Here is an 11111-nt window from a genome sequence, read left to right as displayed (position 1 = left end):
GCTTACAGGAGCATGGGCATCTTACGAGTGGCTGTTCTTCCTCATCCTGCAGGTCATTAATTACTACAGATCTTCAGAAAAGGGTGGGGTCCTGTTAGTCCCTCCTTCTTCTCTGGCAGGATACTGACAAACCCAGTCCTGTGTAGGTCAAGCACAGGCGACCAGAGCTTTTGAGTTCAAGAGTGCAAAGGCCATGCTTATGCCTGAAGATTATTCTCCAACACTGCCCCTTCCGTAGGCATTTCCGTTCTCCCTGCCACTTCCACCATGTTCTTTGAACCTTAAGGGGGTGATAGAGGTGTCCCGTTTAGGGCTGAGTGTTGAACAGACATTTATTCTCGGCACTTTGACTAGTCACGAGTCTCTACAGTTACCGCTGGATGCTTCAGAAAGAAGCTCCTCTGGTGAAAGCCTGACAGCGACACTATCAATGTACACAGTGTTTAGAATGATGAGTTTTACTAAATACTTCCGCGTTTGAGATTTCTTTTTAATATGTTACTGTGTGTTCAACAGATTTATTTTAGGTTTTACCTAATCATTTATTTATGGACTAAGCCATCTGGACCACAGTGCACATAGTCTTAGGGTCAGCGAGTTCATACTTTATTTAGGATTTTTGTATCAGTGTCCAAAAGGAATATTAACTGTTTTCCTTTCTCCTAATGTCCTCAGGATTTGTATCATAATACAAATTAGGAAGCATACTTTCTGTTCTCTGGAAAAATTTGCCGAAGATTGGAATTGCATTTTTTAAATGGTTGGTAAAATTCCCCAGTAGAGCTGTCTTGAGTTTGGAAGTTTCTTTCTAAGAGTTTGGCTGATACTTCAATTTCTTTGATGGTTATGAATATAGTTAATTTTCTCTTTTCTTGTGTCTGTTAATATTTTTCTAGCAATCTATCCCCTTGATTTGAAAAATGTATTGGTGTAAAATTGTCCATACTCTTGCTTTATTGTTTCCTCTTTGCTTTGCTTTCACGTCTCTTACAGCACTGGCCTCATCTTACTAGACCTAGTGATCTGTGTCTTTTATTTTTGTTCTTCATCATTCTCACTGGAGATTTTTTTCAAGTATATTAAAATTCTCAAAAGCTTGTGTTTCTCTGTACTCTGTTATTTATTGGTTTTGTATTTCATCAATTCCTGGTATTATTTTTAGTTCTTTTAAAATTTTTTTGGAAAATTTATTTCCAGATAGTTGCCTACATAGTTCATATAATTTTCTAGCCTCCTGCCTTAACTATTTAAGATTTTCAAATGTTCTTGAATATTACTTGTTAGCATACCACAGATTTGAAAGGTGGTATTTTTATTCTCATTTATGTAAAATGGATTTCCTCATTTAACTTTTTAGTTCATTCTTTTTAAGGGTTAATTTACAAATATTTTCAATTTTATGAATTTGGGAAGTTCTAGTATTTTTGTTATTAAATATCTGACATTTCATTATTTTGTACTTATAGTACATATTCTGGATACTTTTAATTTTTGCCACTCATAAAAACTTGCAGCCATACTCTATTGTCAGTTTTTAAAAGTATTTTTAGTACTTGAAAAATGTATTTTGCAGTTTGGGAAAATACATTTCTGTGTTTCTGTTGCTATTTAACTTGATATATCAGTAAGATTCTGGCTTATACTGTCATCTCTGGGTCCCTTTATATTTAAAAGGGTCTTAGATTAGGTGATAAATTATGGGATACAATAGTATTAAAGTCTAAAGCAACTCTTACTACTATCTGCAATGAGTATAGAATTTTTTTTTTTTTTTTTTGGTTTTTTGAGACAGGGTTTCTCTGTGGTTTTGGAGCCTGTCCTGAACTAGCTCTTGTAGACCAGGCTGGTCTCGAACTCACAGAGATCCGCCTGCCTCTGCCTCCCAAGTGCTGGGATTAAAGGCATGCGCCACCACCGCCCGGCGAGTATAGAATTTTTAATAAGTCAGGCAACACTTAGCATTTTACTAAAGGATGTGTCTAGTTGTCAAGAATTTGGTTTGTGTCAAGTTCCAAAGCAAAGGAAAATAATAACTATGAGCAATAAAAATACGGTAATATATATGAAATATTCTAGACTCAGTGAACAATCAAAACAGAACTAATAAAAATATTTAAGAAGGAAAGTAAAATCAAGAAATAATGAGAAAAGTTTCTATTATACACACACACACACCAAATCCCAAGGCATTATAGAATGTATGGAAACAGATACATTATCTTCATGCTTAAAATATGATTGCTGTACGTCAAGATTGTGTAATAGGCAAGAATGCTCAGTTAAAGAACATGAAGTCTGGCTGCAGTTTGTTTGGTTATTTTGGTGTAATCCTAGTTCACATGACTAGGAATTTACTCTGGAAAGAATGCTCAAGTGTAACTATGAATGGAGTCAAATTCTACAAAGGGGATGAGTATGGAAGGGGAGATTTTTGCATGCCAGCTATCAATGTCAAGTGGTATAGAAGTTAAAACAGGGTAGTCACATAGGTATGTACAAATGAAGGAGTGGGTGGGAAATTTAGAAATGGTACCTATAAAAACAAAGCAAAAGAAAATATTACAACCAAAAATGTAGATCTGTTCTCCCTAAACACAGTGTTTTACCATGGATGGGGGAAGGAGAAAGGAAAAGAAAGTGCCAACACAGAAATGGACATGTAGACCAGTGGATCCAGAAGAAAACAGAAACGGTTGACAGAAATCCATACTGCTATGCCCCCTGATTTTTTGACTAAAGTGCCGAACTAGTCATTGGAGAAAAGACAGTATCTTCAACAAAGTGTTGGGAAAACTGGTTTCCACATGCAGAAGAGTGAAATAAACCCTTATCTCTAATCATCCATAGAAATCAACTGTAAGAGGATTTCAATCCATAGTGTAAGACCCCAGAATCTAAGAAGACTAGAAAAAAAATAAGTAATAATAGGTAATGAATTTCTGAATAGGAAACAGTAGCTCAGGAAATAGGGGCAATTAGCAGCAAATGGGACTTGAGAAACTGAAAGGGTTCTCTACAGCAAAATTAGTGAACAGCATACAGAATGGGAGCAAATTTTTGCCAGAGCACACAACAGAAGTACTTGGTCATCTGGGAAATGCAAATTAAAGCCACTCAGATTCCATCTTACCTCTTAGCTATCAAGAAAATGACAACAGATGCTGGCGAGCATTTGGAGAAAGAGGGGCCTCATTCACTATCGATGGGAGGACAAACTGATACAGTTACTATGGAAATCACCATGATTTCCCCTCAGAAGCATAAAAATAGACCTTCCACATGACAGCTATTCCATCTCTAGACACCAAAAAGACGGAATATCCTACTAAAAAGATAATTGCTCATCTTGTTCATGGCTGCTAGAAAAAGGAATTGCTAGGAAAACAAATCAGTCTACATGTTCAACAATAGATGAATTAAGAATAAGAATGTGGGACATATGCACAATGGAATTTCAACCATAAAGAAAAATGGAGTTAAGTAATCGGCAGGAAAATGGTTAGAACTGAAAAATAATAAGTGTCCCAGGTTCAGAAAGGCAAACACTACATGTCATCATTTGCTGATATTAGCTTCAGATTTTTTATTTCTGTATATCTACATAGGAGCCGAAGAACAGAGACATCAGAAAACTAAAAAGAAGCCCATAAGAGAAGCAACAATTTCTTACAGCAGAAAAGTGCTCTTTAATGAAATCTCAGTCATTTATGCTATATTTAAAACCTTAAAGTTACAATTAATTGTATTAGCATCTGACCATGTATAGAGAATTTCAGATTCTGGATTGTCTTCTATTGGCTATTGCTGTCCAAATTTACTTCCAGCTGTATTTTCTCTTCTGATTTTCACTGGGAAAAATAAATAAATAAAAAGGTACATTTATGGTCTCAAGAAGACAGACCTCTTAAACAAGACATAAAAGGGAGTAAGTAATAATGGAAAAATTTAATTACATTTAATTTTTTTCAAAATATGTGTGGCTTATAATTTAAATGGAGTTTGTGGCTTAGAAGTAAGGTGTTTGCTACTGGACAACTGACTTAAAAATCTGTCATAATTCACAGAAATGAAACTTGGGAAATATTAGTAAGTCAACAATAATGAGGTGAATCAATCAAATTGTCAACAATCCAAAAAGCTGCCTAGCAAGTGCACCTGGAGGAAAGGAGAAAGCAAAATGGCCTCTTCTGTTGGTGTGTTTTTAGGATGGCCACCAGTAGTCGACACTAACACAGGTGTGCAAAGATGTAGTGGAACACAGGTCCCAAAAGCCTGCCAACAAAACTGTCAGGACAGTTCAAGGAGAAAAACCAATAATCTTAAAAAAACAAAATGGTGCCAGAACAACTGGATATCTGTGGCTGGCGCAAATGAATGTGGACAGATTATATAGATATATATAGCTTTAATAAGGAAATAGACTTACAGGACCACAGGTTCCCGCGGAGCACTGGAAAAGTGGAGCAAAAGAAAAGGGGCTGCTGGGCTCACGCCCGGCAGATTTATCCGTAAACATTAGCCCGAGGCGAACACGCCCCCAATGGGTGGGGCTATGTCCCTACATCTCCCCCTTTTGTCTAAATAAGATAGAACCAAACCAAATACAACTATATACAATAATAACAAATAATAAATATAACAAACAATATTGAGAACAAAACTTTTGTTAAACATTTTATCTCAAGGAGTCTAAATAACATAGAGAGTAACTACAATTATATAATCTTTAACTCCGTCAAAGATCTGAGAAGGGAATAAATATTACTTAACAATCGAGAGATATTTAAAATGTGTAACAATTGACAGAGACAACTGACTACCTGGGCAATCACCCAAAGTCTCGTTTGCAATGTTGAGTCAACCAACTTTGGCTAAGGCCTAACATAACTGGCATACCATTATTAAAGGCAAGGAACTTTTTTAGGACTATCCTACCCTGTCTTGGCAAGATAAGACAATCCTGTTTTATCCATTTAGGGATATTCTGTATCTTTGTCAGAAGTTGAGGTATGGGCTTTTTTTAACCCAAAGGCCAGTTCTGCCAAGAAGACAAGCTCCCAGTGGAGTGTCTTTGGTGCTCAACGTTCTCTCGGGAGTAGAGTGGTGTTGCCAGGAGTAATTGTGTCTCTTTGGCACAGAAATTTTAGGTTAGATTAAAGGCCATTTTTTACAGCTCTTTGAAGAGGCTGAAGATCATACTATCTATATTAAATATAATCTCTATGTAACTAAAAGACCTGATTAACTTAAAAATAAATATGACAAACATATAATTTTCAATACCTATCTAACTTTGAAGACTAAAAGAATAAACAACTGTGCAATATATGAAGACAATGATCTTCAACTGTAAACAATGTCATAGTATCAGAGGTAGAAATGTACAATGTAATATGGTAGATGTATCAATACAATATAGACAAAGTTATAAGCATACTCATACAAAAATAGAGGTAGGAACACTCACATTTAATATTTAACATATCAATATACAAGAAACAGTACCAGTACAATTTTCTATAAACAGTAATTTACAAATACCAATCATCCCAAAAAACCAGTTACCCCCTTCTTCTTTGTAATGGTTGATTTATAAAATATTGGCACAGGGAGGGGCTATTTAATATATCCTGGGGGAGGACGGCCCAGTGGTACCTTCTTGAAGGTTGAGAATTATTATAAGTAGGCATTGTGAAGGCAAATTTTTTTTTATCTTTTTTTTGTAAAGGTATAGTGAAAAAACAATTTTTTAAATCAATAACTATGAGAGGCCATTTTTTTGGCAATAAAGAGGGCAAAGGAATTTTAGATTGTAGAGGGCCCATAGGTTGAATAACCTTGTTGATAGCCCTGAGATCTGTCATCATTTTTTATTTACCTGATGTTTTTTTAACCATAAATATAGGAGAATTTTAAGGGCTGGTAGTTTTTTTTTTATATGTCTAGCATTTAATTGTTTTTGTATCAACTGTTTTAAAGCCTGTAACTTTTTTTTAGCTAAAGGCCATTGTTTTGTCCATATTGGTTTTTCAGTCAACCATTTTAAAGGCAAGGCTGTTGGTATCTCTGAAGGGACATTAATTGTTTGTTTTTGTACAGCCCGAATGGCCGGTTTTTTTTTTTGTTTGTAATATCTTTTAATATTATCCCCAGAAATATAGGCTCTAGAAGTAGTAGGAATGTTAATTTGGGTATTTTATTGTTGTAATAGGTCATGACCCCATAAATTTATTGTAATATTGGCTACATATGGCCTTAATTTTTTATTTGTCCCTTTGGTCCTATACATTTAACCCATCTCGTGTTTTGTCTTATTCGAGATAGGGTTTTAATTTTTAGGAGTTGAACATTTACATTTTGAAGAGGCCAATATGGATGTCAAGATTTTGGGGTAATGATACTTACATCCGTATCTGTGTCCAGCAGGCCAGTAATAAAAATGTCATTTACATACATTTTTAGCTTTGGTCTTTGGTCATTTATAGAAGTTTGTTAAAATATACGGAACTTATCTTTTTGATCATTATTGTTTGTAACAGTAGGCATGGGGCTTTTTAATTGTCCTGACAAGTCATGTTTTTTGTAGTAACTGGAAATGACTGAATCATGTTTGTCATGGGGGCCTGTGAGGCCCCCCCTCTCATGTTTTTTGTCTGTATTAGGTTGTCTTGTCTATCTTTTGTAGACCTGTATTTATTTGTCCAGTGTCTGTCCTTTTTACATCTTCTACATAAACTTGAAGGCTGAGTCCTCCTATTTTTGTTATTTTTAGAAGATGTATTATTATTATTTTTGAAAATCCGTTGTCTACAATTTTTTTTATATGACCCATTTTGCCACAATTAAAACATTTGGTATTCTGATGTCTCCTTTTACCATTGGAAATTGCTTTTTCTACCCATGCTTCAGTGCCATAGTCAAATGTATCAACATCTAGTGTATGCAAGACCCATTCTTCTAATGGCGCTGATCTGAGCTTTAAAGGTCCCAAAATCCTTTTGCATTCCACATTTGCATTTTCATAAGCCAAAGTCTCGATCATTATACGTCTTGCTTCTGGGTCAGATATCCCTATTTGTACAGCTTTAGTTATTCTTTGTAAAAAGTCAGTAAAGGGTTCTCTCTGACCCTGTTTAACTCTGACAAATGATTCCATCCTCTGTCCTGGGTCTTGCACCCTGTCCCAAGCCCTTAAGGCTGCTGTAGTACACACAGAGAGTATGTTTTCATCCAAATTAGCTTGTTCCTGAGGCTCAGAAAATAGCCCCTCTCCCAAAATTTGATCTATGGAAATCTTAATTTTCTTTGTTTTTTTTTTTGTTGTTTTAAAAGTCTAGCCTCTTGTCTGAATAAGCATTTTTATTTTAATTGTGTTCCATTTTCAAGGACAGTAGAGCTCAGTTGAAACCAGTCAGAGGGCGTGACCTTATTTGTTGTGGCCCAAGATCTTAGCGTCTCTTTAACAAAAGAGGCATTTATTTTAAAAGTCATTATAGCCTGTTTAATTTTTTTGAGATCATTTATATGGACAGGTTCCCATGTATCTTTTTTGATGACCCTAGGGTTTTTGGAACCAACTACTTTTTTTGTTGTTACAACTGGAAAGGCAGGTAGAACTGTAGGTAGAGCTTTGTGGGAATTGTCCCGGAGGGATTTACCCACAGATTTAGTTAAAATTTGTCTTTTTACCTCTTGCTCTTTTTTTTTAGAATTTAGAAATTTTTTAATCTTTTTAATTTTATTTATCATTGTCTTTTTTAATGTCTGAATCTCCTGTTTAGAATTATGTTTTAAAGCCTTTATTGAGGATTTTAAAGTATGAAGTTTGTCCATTAGAGATAACGTCTCATCTTTGGACATAATTTTTATAGCATATACCGTGTCTTTTTGTATAGATAATCTTTTTGTCAATCTGTTATAAGCTTTAGATAAAATCCGATTGTCATATTTAGCAGTTTTGATTTTCTCAGTTAATGTTTTAGTTCCTATTGAAAGGGACTGAAGCTTACGATCCAAATCAGTTGTTTCTTTTTTTATAGTAATGAATTTTTCCTTAATATCAGCCATTAATGTTTCAGTTTCTACTGAAAGGGATTGAAGCTTACGACTCAAATCAGCTGTTTTTTCTTTTATAGTAATGAATTTCTCCTTAATATTAACCGTTAATGTTTCAGTTCCTACTGAAAGGGACTGAAGCTTACGACTTAAATTAGCTGGTTTTTTTTTTTATAGTAATGAATTTTTTTTTAACATTAGCCTGTACCTCTTTTAAATTTTTTTTAGTTTGTTGAGTTGTGTTAAACAAAGATCTGTTCTCTGCCTGGAGAACTTTAAACTGATTTTTGAGAAGATTGTTGTCATTCTCAATTGTTTTTAAGCGTTTAACCTTGTCTCGTAAAGACTTTATCATATTTTTATTATCAAACCATACAGTACCAAGGAAAACTACGAATCCCAGAAAGATCCATATCTGTTGGCTGACAGACACTTTTTGTAAAATCTTCCACATGGTATAACTGAAAAGGCTGTTAAAGTCTTGAATGGTAATGTTTTTAGACATTTTTTTTATTTATAAAAGAAAATTATGTACCTGTAATGAAGTTTTTCTGCCAGTGGTGGCTAAAGAAATGCACCTGAGTCCACGTGGTCTAAGCCAGAGCCGGTCTGAAACAATTAACTCAAAACAAAAATTATTGTACTGCCTGTTAAGGGAAGGGGTTGGCGGCTTTTGCTTCAAAACCGCAGGTGCTTCCCTTAAATCAGGCAGTGAGGGTTTGGAAGAAGCAGGGAGCTATTAACTGCTCTGTGGGGTGTCTCTGCGACTGTAGTGGCCTGGAGTGGGGGAAGGGAAAGCGAGCAGGGAGCGCGCTGTAAATCGCCTTCCTGAGCTCAGGCAACTAGCGGGGAAAGGTGGAGCTTGCGCCCCCCCCTGTGCCGGGTCGGGGGCAAAATAGCCCCACGTTGGGCGCCAAAATGTGGCTGGCGCAAATGAATGTAGACAGATTATATAGATATATATAGCTTTAATAAGGAAATAGACTTACAGGACCACAGGTTCCCGCGGAGCACTGGAAAAGTGGAGCAAAAGAAAAGGGGCTGCTGGGCTCACGCCCGGCAGATTTATCCGTAAACATTAGCCCGAGGCGAACACGCCCCCAATGGGTGGGGCTATGTCCCTACAGATATCCAAGCACAAAGAATGAATTTGGATTCCTACACAAAAATCAATTTCAGTTGAGACCATAGACCAAGATCAACAAAAACAACAAAACCTTAGTAGACAGTACAGCAGATGCTTCATAACCGCATACTGGGCAGTAATGAGTGCCTCAGACACAGTACCAATGACAGGCTACAATACAGAACATTGGTAGATTGGACTTGGTCAAATTGTCAGATTGTGCTGGTCATTGTAACACATTCCTGTATTCCCAGCAGCTGGCAGACCGAGCCTCATTGCCAGGCTCTCTCTCTCTCTCTCTCTCTCTCTCTCTCTCTCTCTCTTTTTTTTTTTTTCGTTTTTCAAGACAGGGTTTCTCTGTAGCTTTTGGTGCCTGTCCTGGAACTAGCTCTTGTAGACCAGGCTGGCCTCGAACTCACAGAGATCCGCCTGCCTCTGCCTCCTGAATGCTGGGATTAAAGGCATGCGCCGCCACCGCCCGGCCAGGCTCTATCTCAAAACACCAACCCAAATGAAAATATCCAAACGTGTGCACTTCAGAAGACATCTCACATTAAAGACCTCTTTCAATTCAGGAATAAAATAAAGCAAAAGGTTTGAACAGATATTTCTCTAAAAGCATGCAGAATGGTCAGGAAGCTTTTGATAAGATCCTCAGTAGTCACTATTGAGTGACTGTTAAAACAGTTTTAACAGTGAATGTTAAAACCAGGATGATCACTCCTGGAATTTCTCTGAAAGAGAAGACAGTAACTCTTGGAGAGACTGTCTGCACAATTGACACCCTCATAATTGGTGAAAGAAAAAATACTGTTTCTGGAAAACAGTGTAACAACTTTTCAAAATGTTAAGTAGCGCTGTTAATTGGTCCAACAATTTTAGGTATCAGGACAGAATTGTCCATGAATGTTCATAACAGCATTGTTAATAGCCTCAGAGTGAGAACAACCCAGATTTATGCCAACTGTGAATGAATAACTACCTGTATACTGCAAAACATTTTTTGGTCATAAAAAGAAGCAAAATATTGGTATGTAATGCAACACAAATTCAAGAACTTGCTGTGTGGAAGAAGCCAGGCACAAAAGACCACATGTTCTAGATTTTGCTTACATTAAATATCAGGAGTAGGCAAATTGAGAAGAGTTGCTTTGGTGTGGGTGGGAATGGGCAATGACTGAAGATGTAAACACGTACTTTTTGGGCGATAGGCATGCCTTACAATTAATTTACAGGGGTTATTGTACAGCACTACATGTAAAAACACATCAGCTGCCCAGCATTGAAGTGTATGTTTAAATGTGTAAATTCTGTCTCAATATAAAAAAATGCCTGAAGCAAATGTGAAAGGTGAAGTTATCAATTCTTACAAACTGGATTGTAGGATTTTGTAATAGATAATCTGATTCTATTTGTTTGTTCCAGAGAAGGCTCCACAGAGTAGACCTGCCTGTCCTGGAACTCACCACTTAGCCTGAGTTACCCTCAATATCATGGTCCTCTTGCCTCTTTTGGAATGTTGAGATTATAACCTCAACTACTACACGTGTGTGTGTATGTGTGTGTGTGTATCTCCATTAAAAAAAAATCTGTGCATGATGGTGCACGCCTCTAAACCCAGCACTCGGGAGACAGAGGAAGGTGGATCTCTGGGTTTGAAGCCAGCCTTGTGTACAGAGAAAATTCCAGGACAGCCAGAGCTACACAGAGAAATCCTGTCTCTAAAACAAAACAAGACAAACAAAAAGCCCCTCAGACACCACAAACTCCTGTGCTCCAGTTATGTGTAGCTGGGCATGGTGGCACATGCTTTTATTCCCAACACTTGGGAGGCAGAAGCAGGTGGATCTCTGGAGTTTGAGACCAACCTCATCTACAGAGCAAGTTCCAGGACATCCAGAGAAACCCTGTCTTGAAAGAAAACAAAGAA

Source organism: Chionomys nivalis, chromosome 4 (genome assembly GCF_950005125.1).
Source record: "Chionomys nivalis chromosome 4, mChiNiv1.1, whole genome shotgun sequence".
NCBI lineage: Eukaryota > Metazoa > Chordata > Mammalia > Rodentia > Cricetidae > Chionomys > Chionomys nivalis.
The sequence above is the reverse complement of the archived record's forward strand: the minus strand, read 5'-3'. Positions refer to the sequence as shown.